The sequence below is a fragment of the Somniosus microcephalus genome, chromosome 7 (assembly GCF_052327205.1).
Source record: "Somniosus microcephalus isolate GS21.2 chromosome 7, FLI_Smic_1.0, whole genome shotgun sequence".
Classification (NCBI taxonomy): Eukaryota; Metazoa; Chordata; class Chondrichthyes; order Squaliformes; family Somniosidae; genus Somniosus; species Somniosus microcephalus.
This window is the reverse complement of record NC_140993.1, coordinates 214,705,947-214,727,325: the sequence shown is the minus strand read 5'-3', so window position 1 is coordinate 214,727,325 and position 21,379 is coordinate 214,705,947. Positions and strand designations below refer to the sequence as shown.

General features: G+C 45.5%; 1 protein-coding gene across 1 annotated transcript in view; it reads right to left on the bottom strand.

The window, feature by feature from the left end:
• dpys (dihydropyrimidinase) overlaps positions 1 to 21,379 on the bottom strand; it is a 165,089-nt gene that overhangs the window by 94,467 nt on the left and 49,243 nt on the right. The window lies entirely within an intron of this gene.

The following is a 21,379-nucleotide window of genomic DNA, read 5'->3' as shown; positions in this document are numbered from 1 at the left end:
GCTCTGCTCGGCACTGTGATAGATCCAAATGATGCACCTTGTTTCACATCATTAGAATCTCTAGATATAAGGGAATGGTAGCATAGTGATAATGTCACTGGGCTAGTAATCCACAGGGCTAGACTAATGATCCATGAGACGTGAGTTCAAATTACACCTCGGCAGCTGGGGAATTTAAATTCAGTTAATTAAATAAATCTGGAATAAAAAGCTTGTAGCAGTAATGGTGACTATAAAACTATTGGATGTCATAAAAGCCCATCTGATTCACTGATGTCCTTCAGGGAAGGAAATCTACTGTCCTTACCTGGTCTGGCCTATATGTGACTCTAGACCCACAGCAATGTGGTTGACTCTTAACTGCCCTGTGAAATGGCCTAGCAAACCACTATAGAAAACAATAATGAGAATAAAACTGGACGGACCATCAAGCATTGACCTCGGCACCAACTGCGGACATGACAACAGCACACCCAGTCCGGTTGACCCTGCAAAGACCTCCTCACTAACATCTGGGGACTTGTGTCAAAATTGGGAGAGCTGTCACACAGACTAATCAAGCAACAGCCTGACATAGTCATACTCACAGATCATACTTTTCAGCCAAAGTCCCAAACTCTTCCATCACCACCCCTGGGTATGTTTTGTCCCACCGGCAGGACAGACCCGCCAGAGGTGGGGGCACAGTAGTACACAGGCAGGAGGGAGTGGCCCTAAAAGTCCTCAACATTGATTCATTGTTAGGCCGGTGTCGGGAGCGGCAATACAGTAATATTTAAACTCACTTTCGTGGGCTTTTTTCAGAGGCTGGTGTCGGGAGCAGTAGGAGAGCGGCAGCACAGTGAGTATTTAAACTCATTTTCGCGGGCTTTTTTCCTCAGAGACTTACCAATCTCGCAGACCGGCAGCGGCGTTCCAGAGCCACATCATGATTCAAAAAGTGACGTGGGCAAAAGGAAGCAGCTGATTGGGTGAGTATGGCCAGGTGAGTATTTATACTACTCTATAGTTTGACAGTTAAGGTTAATGGTTTATAAAGTTTAGAAGATATTAATTTTTGTGGTTATAGTTTTTAAGGTCTCTGTTGTATAGCGGGGAGTGCTAGTAAACAAGGGCCCTTGAGTATATCATTTAATTGTAGTGTAATTAGTGGTATTGATTTGATTTAATTTAATTTGAGTTAAATAAAGGGTAAGTCATGGCAGCACAGCTCAGCCCCATGACATGCTCCTCCTGCACTATGTGGGAAATCAGGGACACTTTCTGTGCCCCTGACGACCATGTGTGCAGGAAGTGTATCCAGCTGCAGCTACTGGCAGACCGCATTGCGGCACTGGAGCTGCAAATGGATACATACCACAGCATTCGCAGCACTGAGGACATCGTGGATGGCATTTTTAGGGAGTTGGTCACACCGCAGGTAAAGGCTGCACAGGCAGGAAGGGAATGGGTGACCGCCAGGCAGAATAGCAGGCACAGGCAGGTAGTGCAGGGGTCCCCTGTGGCCATTCCGCTCTCAAACAGATATACCGATTTGGATATTGTTGGGGGAGATGGCTTATTGGGGGAAGGCAGCAGCAGCCAACTTCCCGGCACCATGGGTGGTTCTGCTGCACAGGATGGGAGGAAAAAGAGCGGGCGAGCTAAAGTGATAGGGGACTCTATTGTAAGGGGAATAGATAGGAGTTTCTGCGGCCGCAAATGAGACTCCAGGATGGTATGTTGCCTCCCTGGTGCAAGGGTCAAGGATGTCTCAGAGCGGCCGCAGGGCATTCTGGAGGGGGAGGGTGAACAGCCAGTTGTCATGGTGCATATAGGTACCAATGATATAGGTAAAGAAACGGGATGAGGTCCTAAAAGCTGAAGAGAGTTAGGAGGTAAATTTAAAAATAGGACGTCAAAGGTAGTAATCTCAGGATTGCTACCAGTGCCACGTGCTAATCAGAGTAGAAATAGAAGGATATTTCAGATGAATGCGTGGCTAGAGGAATGGTGCAAGGGGAGGGATTCAAATTCTTGGGCCACTGGAACCGGTTCTGGGGGAGGTGGGACCAGTATAAACTGGGCGGTTTGCACCTGGGCAGGGCCGGGACCGATGTGCCAGGGGGAGTGTTTGCTAGTGCTGTTGGGGAGGGTTTAAACTAAAATGGCAGGGGGTTGGGAACCTGTGCAGGGAGACAGAGGAAAGGGAAGCAAGGATAGAAGCAAAAGACAGGAAGGAGAAAAGCAAAAGTGGAAGGCAGAGAAATTAAGGGTGTAAATCAATCAGGGCCACAGTAAATAATAATTCGAAAAGGACTAAGAGTGTTAAAAAAACAAGCCTGAAGGCTTTGTGTCTTAATGCGAGGAGCATTCGTAATAAGGTGAATGAATTAGCTGCGCAAATAGATGTAAATCGAAATGCTATAATTCGGATTAAGGAGACATGGCTCCAGGGTGACCAAGGCCGGGAATTCAACATCCAGGGGTATTCAATATTCAGGAAGGACAGGCAAAAAGGAAAAGGAGGTGCGGTAGCATTGCTGGTTAAAGAGATTAACACAATAGTAAGGAAGGATATTAGCTCTGATGATGTGGAATCTGCATGGGTAGAGCTGAGAAATACCATGGGGCGGAAAATGTTAGTGGGAGTTGTATACAGACCCCCAAGCAGTAATGCTGAGGTTGGGGATGGCATTAAACAGGAAATTAGAGACACGTACAATAAGGGCACAGCAGTTATCATGGGTTAGGGTTAGGGTTAATCTACATATAGATTGGGCTAACCAAATTAGTAACAATACCGTGGAGGAGGAATTCCTAGAGTGTATACGGGATGGTTTCCTGGACCAATATGTCGAGGAACCAACTAGAGATCAGGCCATCTTAGATTGGGTATTATGTAATGAGAAAGGATTAATTAGCAATCTTGTTGTGCAGGGCCCCTTGGGGAGGAATGATCATAATATGACAGAATTCTTCATTAAGATGGAGAGTGAAGTAGCTGACTCAGAGACTAGGGTCCTGAATTTAAATAAAGGAAACTACGATGGTATGAGGCGCGAGTTGGTTAGGATGGATTGGGGAAAGTTACTTAAAGGGTTGACGGTGGATAGGCAATGGCAAACATTTAAAGATCGCATGGATGAACTACAGAATTTGTTCATCCCTGTTTGCCATAAAAATCTAACAAAAAGGTGACTCAACCGTGGCTAACAAGGGAAATTAGGGATAGCATAAGATCCAAGGAGAGGACATATAAATTGGCCAGAAAATGCAGCTAACCTGAGGATTGGGAGCAGTTTCGGATTCAGCAAAGGAGGACAAAGGGATTAATTAAGAGGGGGAAAATAGAGTATGAGAGTAAGCTTTCAGGGAAAATACAAACTGACTGTAAAAGCTTCTATAGATATGTAAAGAGAAAAAGATTGGTGAAGTCAAGCATAGGTCCCTTGCAGTCAGAATCAGGGGAATTTATAATGAGGAATAAAGAAATGGCTGAACAATTAAATACATACTTTGGTTCTGTCTTCACAAAGGAGGACGCAAATAACCGCCCAGAGATGTCGGGGAACATAGGGTCTAATGGGAGGGAGGAACTGAATGAAATCAGTATTTGTAGGGAAATGGTGTTAGGGAAATTGATGGGATTGAAGGTCGATAAATCCCCAAGGCCTGATAATCTACATCCTAGGGTACTTAAGGAAGTGGCCCTAGAAATAGTAGGTGCATTGCTGATCATCTTCCAAAATTCTATAGACTCTGGAACAGATCCCATGGAATGGAGGGTAGCTAGTGTTACCACACTATTCAAAAAAGGTGGTAGAGCGAAAACGGGGAATTATAGGCCGGTAAGCCTGACATCGGTAGTGGGAAAAATGCTAGAGTCCATTATAAAAGATGTAATAGCAGAGCACTTGGAAAACAGTGACAGGATTGGACAAAGTCAACATGGATTTACAAAAGGTAAATCATGCTTGACTAATCTACTGGAATATTTTGAGGATATGACTGGTAGAACAGATAAGGGAGAACCAGTGGATATGGTGTATTTGGACTTTCAGAAGGCTTTCGATAAGGTCCCGCATAAGAGAATAGCGTGCAAAGTTAAAGCACATGGGATTGGGGGTTAGGTGCTGACTTGGATAGAGAACTGGTTGGCAGACAGGAAGCAAAGAGTTGGAATAAACGGTCTTTTTCCGAGTGGCAGGCAGTGACTAGTGGGGTACCGCAGGGATCGGTGCTAGGACCCCAGCTATTCACAATATATATTAATGATCTAGACGAGGGAACTAGATGTAATATCTCCAAGTTTGCAGATGATACAAAGCTGGGTGGGCGTGTGTGCTGTGAGGAGGATGCAGAGAAACTCTAATAGGATTTGGACTGGTTGGGTGATTGGGCAGATGCATGGCAGATGCAGTATAATGTGGATAAATGCGAGGTTATCCACTTTGGTGGCAAAAACAGGAAGGCAGATTATTATCTCAATGGCAATAGATTGGGAAAAGGGGAAGTGCAACGAGACCTGGGTGTCCTTGTGCACCAGTCGCTGAAGGTAAGCATGCAGGTGCAGCAGGCGGTTAAGAAGGCAAATGGTATGTTGGCCTTCATAGCGAGAGGATTCGAGTACAGGAAGAAGGAGGTCTTGCTGCAGTTGTACAGGGCCTTGGTGGGACCACACCTTGAGTATTGTGTGCAGTTTTGGTCACCTTATCTGAGGAAGGATGTTCTTGCCATGGAGGGTGTGCAGCGAAGATTCACCAGACTGATACCTGGGATGACAGGAATGACGTATGAAGAGAGATTGGGTCGATTAGGCTTATATTCGCTAGAGTTTAGAAGAATGAGAGGGGATCTGATTGAAACTTATAAATTTCTAACAGGACTAGACAGACTAGATGCAGGAAGGATGTTCCCGATTGCGGGAGAGTCCAGAACCAGTGGTCACAGTCTAAGGATAGGGGATAAGCCATTTAGGACAGAGATGAGGAGGAATTTCTTCACCCAGAGAGTGGTGAACTTGTGGAATTCTCTACCACAGAAGGCAGTTGAGGCCAATTCATTAAATATATTCAAGGAGTTTGATATATTTCTTAAGGCTAAAGGGATCAAGGGATATGGGGCGAAAGCAGGGGCAGGGTACTGAAATTGGATGATTAGCCATGATCTCATTAAATGGTGGAGCAGGCTCAAGGGGCCGAATGGCCTAATGCTGCTCCTATCTTCTATGTTTCTATGTTTCTATGACTCTGGTCTCCATGGCTTCATGTTAAGCATGGGCAAGGAAACCACCTGCTGATTACCACCAACCGCCCTCCCTCCGCTGATAAATCAGTACTCCTCCATATTGAACACCACTTTGAAGAAGCACTGAGGTTAGCAAGGGCACAGAATGTACTCTGGGAGGGGACTTCAATGTCCATCACCACGAGTGGCTCGGTACCACCACTACTGACTAAGCTGGCCGAGTCCTGAAAGATATAACTGCCAGACTGGGCCTGCGGCAGGTGGTGAAAGAACCAACACTAGGGAAAAACCTACTTGACCTCTTCCTCACCAATCTACCTGTTGCAGATGCATCTGTCCATGACAGCGTTGGTAGCAGTGACCACCGCATCGTCCTTGTGGAGATGAATAACCATCTTCACACTGAGGGCACCCTCCATCATGTTCTGTGGCACTACTGCCGTGTTCAATGGGATAGATTCAGAACAGATCTAGCAGCTCAAAACTGGGCATCCATGAGGCGCTGCGAGCCATGAACAGCAGCAGAATTGTATTCCACCACAATCTGTAACCTCATGGCCTGGCATATCCCTCACTCTACCATTACCATTAAGCTAAGGGACAAACCTTGGTTCAATGAGGAGTGCAGAAGAGCATGCCAGGAGCAGCATCAGACGTACCTAAAAATGAGGTGCCAAACTGGGGAAGTTGCAACACAAGACTACATGCATGCTAAACAACGAAAGCAGCATGCTATAGACAGAGCTAAGCGATCCCACAATCAATGGATCAGATCAAAGCTCTGCAGTCCTGCCACATCCAGTCGTGAATGGTGGTATACCATTAAACAACTAACGAGAGGAGGTGGTTTCATGAATATTCCCATCCTCAATGATGGCGGAGCCCAGCACACAAGTGCAAAAGACAAGGCTGAAGCATCTTCAGCCAGAAGTGCTGAGTGGATGATTCATATCGGACTCCTCCTGAGGTCCCCACCATCATAGAAGCCAGTCTTCAGCCAATTCTATTCACTCCACGTGATATCAAGAAATGGCTGAGCGCACTGGATACAGCAAAGGCTATGGACCCTGACAACATCCTGGCTGTCGTGCTGAAGACTTGTCCTCCAGAACTAGCCGCACCTCTAGCCAAGCTGTTCCAGTACAGCTGCAACACTGGCATCTATCCAATAATGTGAAAAACTGCCCAGGTATGTCCTGTCCACAAAAAGCAGGACAAATCCAAACCAGCCAATTACCGCCCCATCAGTCTACTCTCAGCCATCAGCAAAGTGATGGAAGGTGCCATCGCCAGTGCTTTCAAGCGACACTTACTCACCAATAACCTGCTCACCGATGCTCAGTTTGGGTTCTGGCAGGACCACTCAGCTCCAGATCTCATTACAGCCTTGGTCCAAACATGGAAAAAAGAGCTGAATTCCAGAGGTGAGGTGAGAGTGACTGTCCTTGACATCAAGGCAGCATTTGACCGAGTGTGGTATCAAGGAGCCCCAGTAAAACTGAAGTCAATGGAAATCAGGGGGAAAACTCTCCACTGGCTGGAATCATACCTAACACAAAGGAAGGTGGCTGTGGTTGTTGGAGGTCAATCATCTCAGCCCAGGACATCGCTGCAAGAGTTCCTCAGGGCAGTGTCCTAGACCCAACCACCTTCAGCTGCTTCATCAATGACCTTCCCTCCAGCATAAGGTCAGAAATGGGGATGTTCGCTGATGATTGCACAGTGTTCAGCGCCATTCACATCTCCTCAGATAATGAAGCAGTCCATGCCCAAACACAGCAAGACTTGGACAACATTCAGGCTTGGGCTGATAAGTGACAGGTAACATTCACGCCACACTGCCAGGCAATGACTTTCTCCAACAAGAGAGTCTAACCATCACCCCCTGACATTCAATGGCATTACCATCGCCAAATCCCCCACTATTGACCAGAAACCTCACTGGGCCAGCCACATAAATACTGTGGCTACAACAGCAGGTCAGAGGCTGGGTATTTTGCGGTATCTCACATTCTGACTCCCCAAAGCCTTTCCACCATCTACAAGGCACAAGTCAGGAGTGTGATGGAATAATCTCCACTTGCCTGGATGAGTGCAGCTCCAACACTCAAGAAGCTCCACACTATCCAGGACAAAGCAGCTTGCTTGATTGGCACCCCATCCACCACCTGAAACATTCACTCCCTCCTCCATCACCGCGTACCGTGGCTGCAGTATGTACCATCTATAAGATGCACTGCAGTAACTCACCAAGGCTTCTTCGACAGCACATCCCAAACCCGCGACCTCTACCACCTAGAAGGACAAGGGCAGCAGTTGCATGGGAACACCAACACCTCCAAGTTCCCCTCCAAGTCACACACCATCCTGACTTGGAAATATTTTGCCGTTTCTTCTTCATCGCTGGGTCAAAATCCTGGAACTCCCTCCCTAACAGCACTGAGGGAGTACCTTCACCACACGGACTGCAGCGGTTCAAGAAGGCAGCTCACCACCACCTTCTCAAGGGCCACTAGCAATGGACAATAAACGTCCACATCCCAGGAACGAATAATATTTAAAAAAATCTTTTTTCTTTATTAGGAATTGATAGGTGCCAAATATTGTAATCTGTTTGATAGTGACGTCTGCATTTGCTTACTACCAAAGCATTTTGGGAGCAATCCACAAAGGCAGTCTGCAGCTCCCAAAGGAAATGACTCATTCCGTTCATGTTGATTGCTCATACACAGCTCCCCCACATTGAGAGAAAGTAGTTTCATTGTTTAAGCAGACGTATATGTTCTTTAGGACAAAGCAAGTCCTATTACACAACAAAGGGTTGTAGATGTCAAGACCACTTAGGAAACTGGAGGAGCAGGAAGCAGGACCCGTCCTTCAGAAACAAGCCATTACCAGCTACAGCATCTCAGCAAGATTCAGAGAGGAGGGAAAAACACACAAATCTTAACTCCTTCACTGAACAACCCTTTAAAGAACCCAAACACCTAATTCAGGCTCTACATTTCGGCTGCTGGGAATATTGTGCATGAAGTGTTTTAAAAAAAATATATAAATGTATTTTTAAAAACATGCATCAGTTTGTCATGTGTACGTCATTCATATAATATCACAGCGACGATTCTGCAAAGTGATGATTCTGTGCAATAGCTGACTGTGAACCCTGGCCATTGGTGAGTAGGCTCAGCTGTTTCTGCCTGAAATAAACGGATCATTTAAGGCGCTATAAGCCATAACCTTGAAACTGACATTATGCAAATGGCGAATGGGAGTGGGACTAGCTGAAGTGCTCTTGCAGAGAGCTGGCATGGGCTCGACGGGCCGAATGGCCTCCTTCTGTGCTGTAGCCATTCTATGATTCTATAATGATTGTCGAATTTTGGCCAATATAAGCGACTGCCCAATTTCAACATGGGAGTTTTAAGTGTTGGGGACTGTAATAGAAATAAATCATATTGATCACTGGCTTACACGTACTGTCTACGCCTTTTGCAATTGTCCCATCGGGGCCTCTGCAAGCAAGATTCTCAGTTCTGCTTATCCTGAAAGTGTGTGGATTCTGGGAGGCTATCCCAGTGCCTTGTGAAATCTGTTTTTGACAGGCAGTTTTGATTAATTGTGAAGGCACCTGTTTATCTTCCTCTTGTAACAGCCTGACATACAAAGGGGAAGAGAAGTACCTGGGTGCCCGTGTTCTTTTGGTTTCCTTCTTGCTGTACTGCGATATGGACCAGTGGACTCAGGAGGTGAATTAAATAGCAAGGGTTTGAGCAGTGGAGAGTCTCCAATGCCCTCCTGAAAACTCAGATGTATCTCGCTCCCAAAACAGAGTTTAGAAACAAAACGACAACTGGACAATCAAGGCAAACAGGCACATTTAGTGTGAGCATTGTTTAGTTGGTCGCAGTTGTGCCTCCCAGTCACAAAGTTATAGACTGGGATTTTAACCCTCCTCTTTAGACCGAGTCCACTTACTGGCCTGACGTTGCTCCGTTCCCGCCTGGTGCCATTTCATCTTCGCCGACTTTCAACAAGGGCCCTGGGTGGCTTACAGGGTAGCCTGATGGGCCGGGAGGAAACACTCATGCCCCTCCTGGCCCGCAAGCAGGTCTGTAAATGCACGTACCTCACGGGTCCAGCCCTTCTCATTTCCTGTTACCTGCCGTGTTTCCCAATGCCCGGGAAACCCGGCCAACATGAGTTTAAAAATAGCAACCATTAAAAGGTTTCAACGATTGATCTGCCTCCTGGGAGTGGATTGGTCACCCGCCCTCTGTACAGCCTCTGTTAAAACCGTAAGTGAGCAGGTTTGAAGTGGGTTACGTTCATGTTTAAAACTTTTAACATTTTTACTTCGCACGCAACCCAAACCCACCCATTTTGGGGGGTTAAAATGACCCCATTAGTATCTTGTCATGTTGTAGAAATTACCTTGGATATACAGCACAGAAACAGGCTATTCGGCCCAAACAGTCCATACTCCACTCGAGCTTGAACTAACTCAGAATGCTTCAGAGCTTAGTCACGGTTGAACTCACGGTCGCCAATGATAGGCTGAAGGAAGTGAGGAATGCACAAGAGAGCAGAGTTAGAGGAATGCAGCGTTCTCGAAGGGTTGTAGGGCTGGAGGAGGTAATGAAGATAGGGAAAACTGAGGCCATGGAGGGATTTAAGCACATGGATGAGAATTTTACGATTGAGGCATTGGTGGACCAGAACCCAGTGTATATCAGTGAGCACAGGGGTGATGGGTGCACGGAACCTGGTGCGAGTTAGGTTACGGGCTGCAGAGTTTTGGATGAGCACGAGTTTATGAAGGGTGGAAAATGGGAGGCTGGCCAGGAGAGCATTGGAATAGTCCTTTCTGGAGGTAACAAAAGAATGGATGAGAGTTTCACCAGCAGATGGGCTGAGGCGGGGGCAGAGATGGGCGATGTTATGGAGGTGGAAGTAAGTGGTCTTGGTGATGGAGAGGATATGGGATCAGAAGCTCAGCTCAGGGTCAAAAAGGACGCCAAGGATGCAAACGGTCTGGTTCAGCCTGGGACAGTGGCCAGGGAGGGAGATGGAACGGTTGGCTAGAGAATGGAGTTTGTAGCGGGGACCGAAGAAATTGGTCTAGAAATTGCTGGAATGTCTCATCTCAAGGCAAGCGATGTGAACTGGACTTTGCTCCTCACCCTCTAGATCACACAATATTTGTGCTGCAAGTGACTGGAAATGCGAATTGATAATTGCACAGTGATGACAATGTTGCATCTTGGACCTCATAAATGTCGTGCCCAATGGTCTATCTCCTTAACCAATGAAACAAAAGAATAGTGAAAGAAACAGAGCGAACGCCAGAGAAGGAAATAGGGTGAACTAGAGTCAAATTCGAGACAGACTGAGAAATAAAGAGGATCATACAATCATAGAAACTTACAGCACAGAGGAGGCCATTCGGCCGGACGTGCCCATGCTGTCTCTTTGAAAATTATCGATTTGGAGGAGGGGACCGAGTGTAACATATCAAAGTTTGCAGATGATACTAAGATGGGAGGGAAAGTAGTGAGTGAGGAGGACATAAAAAACGTGCAAGGGGACATAGACAGGCTAAGTAAGTGGGCAGAGATTTGGCAGATGGAATACAATACTGGAAAGTGTGAGGTTATGCACTTTGGCAGGAAAAATCGTAGAGCAAGTTATTATCTTAATGGCAAGAAACTGGAAAGTACTGAAGTACAAAGGGATCTGGGGGTCCTGGTGCACGAAACTCAAAAGGTTAGTATGCAGGTGCAGCAAGTGATTAAGAAGGCCAATGGAATGTTGGCTTTCATTGCTAGGGGGATAGAATATAAAAATAGGGAGGTATTGCTTCAGTTGTACAAGGTATTGGTGAGACCGCACCTGGAATACTGCATACAGTTTTGGTGTCCATACTTAAGAAAAGACATACTTTCTCTCGAGTCAGTACAAAGAAGGTTCACTCGGTTAATCCCAGGGATGAGGGGATGAACATATGAGGAGAGGTTGAGTAGATTGGGACTCTACTCATTGGAGTTCAGAAGAATGAGAGGCGATCTTATTGAAACATATAAGATTGTGAAGGGGTTGGATCGGGTGGATGCGGGGAGGATGTTCCCGATGATGGGTGAAACTAGAACTAGGGGGCATAGTCTTAGAATAAGGGGCTGCTCTTTCAAAACTGAGATGAGGAGGAACTACTTCACTCAGAGGGTGGTAGGTCCATGGAATATGCTGCCCCAAAAAGCTGTAGAAGCTACATCATTACATAAATTTAAAACAGAAATAGACAGTTTCCTAGAAGTAAAGGGAATTAAGGGTTACGGGGAGCGGGCAGGAATTTGGACATGAGTCTAGGTTCGGATCGGTCATGGCCCTGTGGGTAGCGGAGCGGGCCCAGGGGCCGTGTAGCCTGATCCTGCTCCTATTTCATGTGTCTAATTCTGTTAGATTCAGGAGATGGTTCTGTGATAGTAGATTGGCGGTTAGGATCAGATCAGCCATGATCTTATTGAATGGCGGAGCAGGCTCGAGGGGCCGATTGGCCTACTCCTGCTCCTATTTCTTATGTTCTTATCAGTCGTGCTTAGTCCCACATCCCCGCTTTTTGTCCGTAACACTGTAAGTTCCTCATCCTCAAGAACCTGTCCAACTCCCTTTTAAAATTATTGATGGAATCAGCTTCCACCACCTTTTCAGGTAGAGCGTTCCAGATCCCGATAACTCTCTGAGTGAAAACATTTCTCCTCATCTCCCCTCTAGATCTTTTGCCAATGATTTTGAATCTATGATCTCTGGTTATTGACCCACTCGCCAGAGGGAATAATTTTTCTCTATCGACTCTATCAAAACCTCTCATCATCTTGAAAACCTCTGTTAGGTCACCTCTTAACCTTCTCTGTTCCAAGGAGAACATTCCTAACTTTTCCAACTTCTCCTCATAACTGAAGTCCCTCATCCCTGGTAACATCCTGGTAAACCTCCTCTGTACCATTTCTAAGGCCTTTACATCTTTCCTGAAGTGTGGTGCCCAGAATTGTCCGCAATACTCCAGCTGAGGCCCAACCAGTGATTTATAAAGTTCTAGCATGATCTCTTTGCTTTTATATTCTATTCCTCTGTTTATAAACCCAAGTAACCCACATGCTTTTCTAACCACCTTATCAACTTGCCCTGCAACCTTTATGGATTTGTATATATGGACACCAAGGTCTCCCTGCTCATCTACACTTTTCAAAATCATGCCATTTGTAGTATACTGTCTTTCCATAGTAGTCCTCCCAAAGTGCATCACTTCACACTTCTCCACATTAAACTCTGTCCCCCACGCTTGTGCCCATTTCACCATCCTGTCTATGTCATCCTGAAGCCGATAACTATCCTCGTCACTATACATCTGCAAACTTTATAATGCTGCTCCCTACACCCGAGTCTAGGTTGTTTATAAAAATTAAAGAGTAATGGACCTAAAACTGACCCTTGGGGAATACCAATGAAATACACCTCACAGTCTGAAAAACACCATCCACCACCAGCCTTTGCTTCCTGTCACTGAGCCAATTCCGTATCCATACCAACACTTTCCCCTTAATTCCATGGGCTTCCATCTACTTAACAAGTCTCCTGTGTGGCACTTTGTCAAATGCCTTCCGAAAGTCCACATATGCAACATCTACTGCAATATTTTGATTAACCTTCTTTGTTACCAATTAGTCAGACACAATTTGCCTTTAACAAATCCGTGCTGGCTCTCCATGATTAACCCACACTTTTCCAAATGTGCTGTCCCTGATAATTGTTCCAATAACTTCCCCACCACTGATGTTAGGCTGACTGCCCTGTAGTTTCCTGGTTTATCCCTCTCCCCTTTCTTGAATATTGGTATAACATTAGTAGCCCTCCAGTCCTCTGGCACTACTCCCGTATCCAATGAGGATTGAAAGATTGTGACCAAAGCCTCTGAAATTTCTACCTTTGCTTCTACCAGCAACCTAGGATGCATTCCATCTGGACCAGGTGACTTACCAACTTTCAGTAATTCTAATCTTTTTAGTACATCTTCTCTATCTATTACTATCCTGTCAATAACTTCCCTCTCCTCTTTTAGTGTAACCTTCACATCATCTACTTCCTTTGTGAAGACAGATGCAAAACACTCATTTAATACTTTAGACATGTCCTCTGCCTCTACATGAAGATTTCCCTTTGGCTCCTTAATAAGCCCAACTTTTTCCCCAGCTAACCTCTTGCCCTTTATGGGGCGAAACTGGGCTCTGTAGCGCCCGTTTCTTAGGCGCTATGCAGCCTCCAACTGGGGAAAATGGCAGCTGAGATACACGTGCGCACTTCCGATGGGATGTGCGCTGGACGCCATCTTGGTAAAGGGGTTTGCGCGCGCGCACCTAACAACTACCGGCAGCAGGCAGATTATGACATCAGTGTGCAATGCTGATTTGACGCCAGCGCTGCCATTTTCAAATGCCATACTGCAGCCTGCGCCCTGTTTTAACCTCGCATAGCTGAACACGCGTTAAACGGTATGAAGGCTCCCCCCATCAGCGCTATTTAAAGGGATCATGAACTATTTACGGTTAGTTGTTGGATTATTTGTTCTGGCTGCTGGAGCTTTCATATACTTGCCTAAAATTTCAATAGTCTACAGAGAGTGGTCTGGCTGGTGCTGAAGTACTTTTTTGTTCATTTAAAAAGTTGTGCTGAAACAAGTTGCTTCCAGACATGGGTGGCCTGATGGGCCTTCCTCTTGGAATTGAGCATGACTAAGAAAATAAACAGAGGCCATGGAGAGCAGGACAAGCTGTTAGAAGAGGGAGGAGGAGGAGGAGGAGACGGGCCCTCAGCAGGAGGGTCTTCAGGGAGCAATACTCTTATCTCAATTTAAGCAAGAACCAATGCTTGCACTGTCTTTGAATCATAGAATGGTACAGCACAGAAGGAGGCCATTCAGCCCATCGAGTCTGCGCCGGCTCTTTCAAAGAGCAACCCAGTTAGTTCCAATCACCCACTCTTTCCCCATATCCCTGCAATTTTTTCTCTTTCAAGTATTTATCCCATTCCCTTTTGAAGGCTACTTTTGACTCTGTATCTGCCACCCTATCAGGCAGTGCATTCCAAATTCTAACCACTCGTTTCGTAAAGAAGTTTTTCCACATGTCGCGTCGGCTTCTTTTGCCAATCACCTTAAACCTATGCCCTCTCATTATTGACTCTTCAGCCACTGGAAACAGTTTCTCTTAAATTACTCTATCTAAATCCTTCGTAATTTTGAACACCTCTATCAAATCTCCTCTTAGCCTTTCTAGTCTACCCACGTAACTGTAATTCTTCATCCCTGAAACCATTCTAGTAACCCTCTCCAAAGCTTTCACATCCTTCCTAAAGTGTGGTGCCCTGAGTTGGACACAATACTCCAGCTGGGGCCGAACTAATATTTTATATAGGTTTAGCATAATTTCCTGGCTTTTGTACTCTGCGCCTCCATTTATAAAGCCCAGGATCCCATATCCTTTATTAACTGCTTTGTTAACCTCTCCTGCCACCTTCAAAGATTTGTGCACAAGCCCCCAGGTCACTCTGTTTTTGCACCCTTTAACACTGTGCCATTTAGTGTGTATTGTCTCTCCTCATTCTACCAAAATGTATCACCTCACACACGTCACGCTAGAAATTTGGCTCTGTAGCACCTTATTTTTGGGCCCCACAGGTGCCATTTTGTGTTGAAAATGGCAACGGCGACCCATACATACTTCTGTTGCGGGCCGCGCAGGACGCCATTTTGGTGAGGGCAATAGAGCAGACATTAGATGTGCGCGCTGGAAGTATGTTGAGTAGGCAGATTGTGACATCAATCAGCCTGCAACACTGATTTGACGTCAGCGCTGCCACTTTGTTCCTCAGTGCTGGAGCTTACGCACTGTCTTAAGCTCGCACAGCTGAACATGCATTCAGCAGCAGCAAGACCCCACATCAGCAATATTTAAAGGGATCAATAACTCTCAGGTTAGTTGCTGATTGATTTCTACTGGCTCTGTGTAATTTTGTAGAAGTGTTTGGAGCTTTCTAGAATTGTTTAAAGTTGGTGAGGTGATGGAGTGGCGCTGCAAGTGGAGAAGGCCTTGCTTATAATTTCAAGGGTTCTGGTCAGACCACTTGCTCCCAGTCATGGGTGCTCTAGTTGTCATCCCCCTCGGCCTGCAGCATGACAGGGAGATGGAGCAGAGGCAGTGAAGAAGAGGAAAAGCTGCTCGCAGAGTGAGCAGGAGGAGGGGAAGAAGGGCTCTCAGCAGGAGGCCTTACCCAGCTAGGGTCTTCCGAGAGCAATTCTCTTACTGTATTGATTTGTATGTGGGTTCAATGACGACACATTCATGAAAGAGAATGACTTTTTATCTAAAGTATGTTCAACTCAGTTAACAGCATTACAGGAGACACCATCTTAGAGATCCATCTAAAATGAAACTAAAACTAAACTGCTTGTCTCTCACATGCCCTCTGCTGGTCAGGCATAAATAATCAATCAGGCAAATATGCTGGTAAGGCATAAATAATCAAACAGGCAAATACCATCACTATTTGCTGATATCATTACATCTCCCTTTCTTAAAACAAAAGTATTTTACTTTTATCTAACAACATGTTTTCTTTGTATTACTCTGCATTTTAACTGTAACACTTAATGAACTTACATTATCATTATGATCAAGGTTTTTTAACCTTGTTTTGTGTGTTCACATGAAATATGTAAATACACTAGAACTTGAAGAAAGAATAAGATAACATTACTTCCTTCTATAACAATAGTCCTTAAACTTGCTCAATGAGTCTCTCAGGAGGCTTCACGTGTCTTGAGGATTTTCTGATTGATTGTCCTTGAATCTGAGTTGTTGCCTCAGATGATGATTTCTCAGCTGTGTGATCAGGTTGTTCAACAGTATCAGTCTTTTGACCTGCTGTGTGATCAGGTTGTTCAACAGTATCAGTCTTTTGACTTGCTGTGGCTGGTCCCATGAGAAGATCTCGACGATTTCTTCGCAGAACAGCACCCTCATCTGTCTGAATGGTGTATGATCTTGGTTGAACTTCACTCAGGACAGTTCCCTTCGGAATCCATATGTTTGTTTTGTCTTTGAACCTTACTTGGTCACCAGTGTGGAGTTCAGGTAGGTTTTGTGTTCCTCTGTCATAGTAGTACTTTTGCTTTTCTTTCTGTTGTTCTTTGAACTTCCTCACTTTCTCCCCCTCTTTTGTTTTCAGGAGGTTCTCCGGGATGGGTAGGTTTGACCTTAGCCGATGTCCCATCAGGAGTTGGGCTGGTGACATACCACACTCGAGCGGTGTTGTGCGGTATACAAGCATGCTCTGGTAGAAGTCAGTTCCACTGTCTTTTGCCTTGTACATCAGTCTTTTCACTGTCTGGACCAATTTTTCCACTAGACCATTGGACTGTGGAAAGTGAGGACTTGACGTTGTGTGGACAAAGTCCCACTCTTTGGCAAAGTGTCGGAAACTTGCACTGTAAAACTGGGGTCCGTTGTCTGTGAAGACCTCGCTTGCCACGCCATGTCTGGAGAATATGGCTTTCATACATGTTCTCACAGCATCTGCAGTGGTGGTGTACAGTCTACAAACCTCTGGATACAGGGAGTAATAGTCTGTGACTACAAGATAGTCCTTCCCTTGACATACGAATAGGTCAGCGCCTACCTTCTGGTAAGGTCTGTCTGGTGCTGGGTGTGGCTTTAGTGGTTCTACCGGATTGCTTGCTCAATATTTCAGGCATATTGTGCAGTTTGACACCTCATTTGTCACATCTTGGTTGATTCGTGGCCAGTACATCACCTCTCGTGCTCTTTTCTTACACTTTTCGATTCCCAGATGCCCTCCATGGATCCTTTTTAGCATCTCTTTTCTCAGACTCTTTGGGATAACTATTTTACTTCCTTTGTAGATGATGTCTTCGACCACTGATAGTTCCGCCCTGCAGTTCCAGTACTCTGCCATGTCAGGTGAGCAGTCTTGCTTCATGTTGGGCCATCCATCCAAGATGCTTTTCCTCAGTCGTCTCATTGTTTCATCTTTGTTTGTCTCAGTCTTTATGAGCTCCATTTTTGCATCTGCTATGGGCAGTGCACTTGTGATCATGTCCACATAGGCGTTCACTTTTTCATCCATTTTGGTGTTTGCAGGCTCACTTGGGTCAACAGCTCTGGACAACGTGTCTGCTGTATACATCAGCTTACCCAGTGTGTACGCAACATTCAGTGTATAGCGTTGCAGCCTGATCATCATTCTTTGTATTCTAAGCGGACAGCTATTTAGTGGCTTTTGGAACAATGCAATCAAGGGCTTATGGTCAGTCTCTACACTGATTGCTTGTCCTGACACAAACTGGTGAAATCTTTCACAGGCGTATGTGATGCTGAGCAGCTCCTTTTCTATTTGAGCATATCGCGTCTGTCATTGAGCGCGATGCATATGCAATAGGTTGCCAGTAGTCATATTTTTGCAGAAGAACTGCACCGAGCCCACTCTGTGATGCATCTGATGATATCTTGATGGGTCTCGCTGGGTCATAAAACCTCAGAACTGGTTCCTCTGTGAGCAGTTTCTTTAGATCGCTCCATGACTTCTCATGCTCATGATTCCATTCCCATTCTATGTTCTTTTCAGTTAGTCGTCTCAGTGGCGCCATCTTTTCTGAGAGGTTGGATATGAATTTACCCATGTAGTTGATCATTCCATTAAACCTCTGCACGTCCTTTTTGCATTGTGGCTTTGGCATATTCTCAATGGCGGACACCTTTCTGGGATCTGGTCTGATGCCCTCACTGCTAAGGATATCTCCCACGAATGTCAGTTCTGTCACCCCGAGCTGGCATTTCTCTCTATTCAGCTTCAGGTTTGTTTTCCTTGTTGCTTCCAGCACTTTTTTCAGTCTCTCGTCATGCTTAGTTCTCGTGGTTCCCCATACTATGATGTCATCCATTGATGTATCAACTCCCTCCAGGTGCTCATAGGTCATATGGATAGTTTTGTGATACACTTCAGGAGCTGAGGCAATGCCAAATGGTAACCTTAGGAGTCTGTATCTGCCAAATGGACTGTTGAACGTGCAGTCTTGAACTTGCCTCGTCCAGTTTCAGCTGCCAAAATCCTGATGATGCATCTAACTTGCTGAAATACTTTGCATTTGCAAACTGTGACATGATTTCCTCACGTGTAGGAAGCTTGAAGTGCTCTCTCTTTATTGCTCTGTTTAGATCTCTTGGATCCAGGCAAATTCTGAGCTTTCCATTCTTTTTGTCCACAACGACGAGGGAACTCACCCACTCAGTTGGCTCATCTATCTTCTGAATCACGTTCAGGCTTTCCATCCTGTCCAACTCTGCCTTCAGTTGCTTTTGAAGAGCAAACGGAACTTTTCTGCATGGATGTATGACCGTTGGCATACTTTTATCTACTCTGATCGTGTGTTCTCCTGGAAGGCAGCCTAGACCCTGAAATAGGTCGTTGTACTCTTTCATGAGTTCATCATAGACTGTCTCTCCTTTGCTTTCCACAACGAGGACTCTCTTTACCAGGTTCAGTCTCTCACAGGCTTTTAAACCTAGTATGGCTTGCACATCCTTTGGCACCACGATTAATGCTAGTGTGTGCTCTCTGTCCTTGTGTGTTACTTTGACAATGCATCTTCTTTTCACTGGTATATCAGTACCTGAGTATCCAGTCACTTTCACTTTTATTCCATGTATCTTTGGTCTGGGTCTAATTTTCTTAAAATCAGTCTCTGATATCACATTAACTTGTGCTCCAGTATCCAATTTAAATGGAATGTGTATGTCATTCACTTTTAGTGTCAACATCCAGTCTCTTTTTTCTTTTTTTGTTTTCAGACACGACATCCACATAGAACTCCTCTATCTCGCTTTCATCTACTGCATGGACCTTGCTTTGTTGCGCTTGGTTCTTACAGCAACGGGCATAATGGTTGTTTTTGTTGCAACTATTGCATGTTTTACCATATGCTGGACACTTTTTTGGTGGATGCTGTGTACTGCATCGACTACATGACTTTCGATTGTCCCTTTCATTCTTGTTCGCTGGCCACGCCTCTTTTTTCACATTGGCGCTCTTTTTGTTAAACGGTTTGTGTCCGTTCTTACTCACTGCATCCATGTTGCAGCTACTGTCACTGAACAGCTCCTTTGCCTGCGACTTCACAGTCTCTGTAGCCCTACACAGTGCTATGGCTTTTCCCAGGTCTAGATTTTGCTCTCTTAGCAGTCTTTCCCTTAGACCATTATCTGGAATACCACACACCAGTCTGCCTTTTTATCAGCGAGTCTGTCAGTCCCCCAAATTCACATGTTTTGCTTCTGTTTCTCAGTTCAGTCACATACTGATCAATAGTCTCTCCTGTTTTCTGTACACGTGAAAAATCTGTGCCTCTCAAATGTCACGTTATGTTTAGGTATGCAGTAGGCCTCAAACTGTTCCATTATTTTATCCAGCTTCATTTTGTCTCCATCAGCAGCGAATGTGAAGTTATTATACACCTCCAGCGCTTCATCACCCACGACATGTAAGAACACTGACGCTTTCATTTTATCACTTTTCTCGTCAGCTCCGATTGCCGCTAAATACAACTCCAAACGTTGTTTGAACCTCCTCCAATTTTCAGCCACATTACCTGTCAACTGAAGCTTCCCCGGTGGGTGTAATCCTACCATTTTTTCACTTCGTTAGCTATTCTCCAATGGTAAGTAACGATGTTCTCTTTTGGCTTGCTAATATGTGGAGAGCTGATTTAACTTCAGATTTTTCCTCTTCATCTCTTTCAATCACTTCTGACACCATGTATTGATTTGTATGTGGGTTCAATGACGACACATTCATGAAAGAGAATGACTTTTTATCTAATGTATGTTCAACTCAGTTAACAGCATTACAGGAGACACCATCTTAGAGATCCATCTAAAACGAAACTAAAACTAAACTGCTTGTCTCTCACATGCCCTCTGCTGGTCAGGCATAAATAATCAATCAGGCAAATATGCTGGTAAGGCATAAATAATCAAACAGGCAAATACCATCACTATTTGCTGATATCATTACACTTACCTCAGCCTGAGCCAGGAGCAGTGTGTGAGGTGTCCGCGCTTTATGAAGGAGGTGCTCACAGAACTCTGCCACCTCTTGCAACGAGACCTGCAGCCTCACTCCAGGGCAAGGACAGCGCTGCCAGTGGCTGTGAAGGTGACTGTACGGGCCCTGAATTTCCTCATGTTGGGATCCTTCCAGGCTGGAGCAGGCGACATCTGTAACATCTCCCAGTTCACTGCTGCATAAGGGAGGTGACAGACGCTCTTTATGCCAGGAGAGGGGATTTCATTGTCTTCTCTCTGACCAGAGAGAAGCAGTCGGAGCATGCACGTGGCTTTGCCAGGGTAGCGGCCTTCCCCATGGTGCAGGGCGCCATTGACTGCACGCATGTGGCTTTACAGGCGTCGTATCTAAATGATGAGATGTACCGCAACCGCAAAAGTTACCACTGGCTGAATGTGGAGTTGGCATGCAACTCAGCTGTGGCTCAGTTGGTAACACCCTCCCCTCTGAGTCAGAAGGTTGTGGGTTCAAGTCCCACTCCAGAGACTTGAGCACAAAAATCTAGGCTGACGCTCCAGTGTAGTGCTGAGGGAGTGCTGCACTGTCGGAAGTGCTGTTAAACCCAGGCCCTGTCTGCTCTCTCAGGTGGATGTAAAAGATCCCATGGCACTATTTCAAATAAGAGTTATCCCTGGTATCCTGGCCAATATTTATCCCTCAATCAACATAACAAAACCAGATTATCTGGTCATTATCATGTTGCTGTTTGTGGGAGCTTGCTGTGTGCAAATTGGCTGCCACCTTCCCTACATTACAACAGCGACTACACTTCAAAAGTTCTTCATTGGCTGTAAAGTGCTTTGGGACATCCGGTGGTCGTGAAAGGCGCTATAGAAATGCAAGTCTCTCTTTCTTTCATGCTCAGCACATCATGATGGTGAATGCCCAGTATCCTGGCAGCAGTCATGATTCTTTTATTCTGCGCCAGTCCGCCGTTCCCTCAGTCTTTGAACCACCTCGA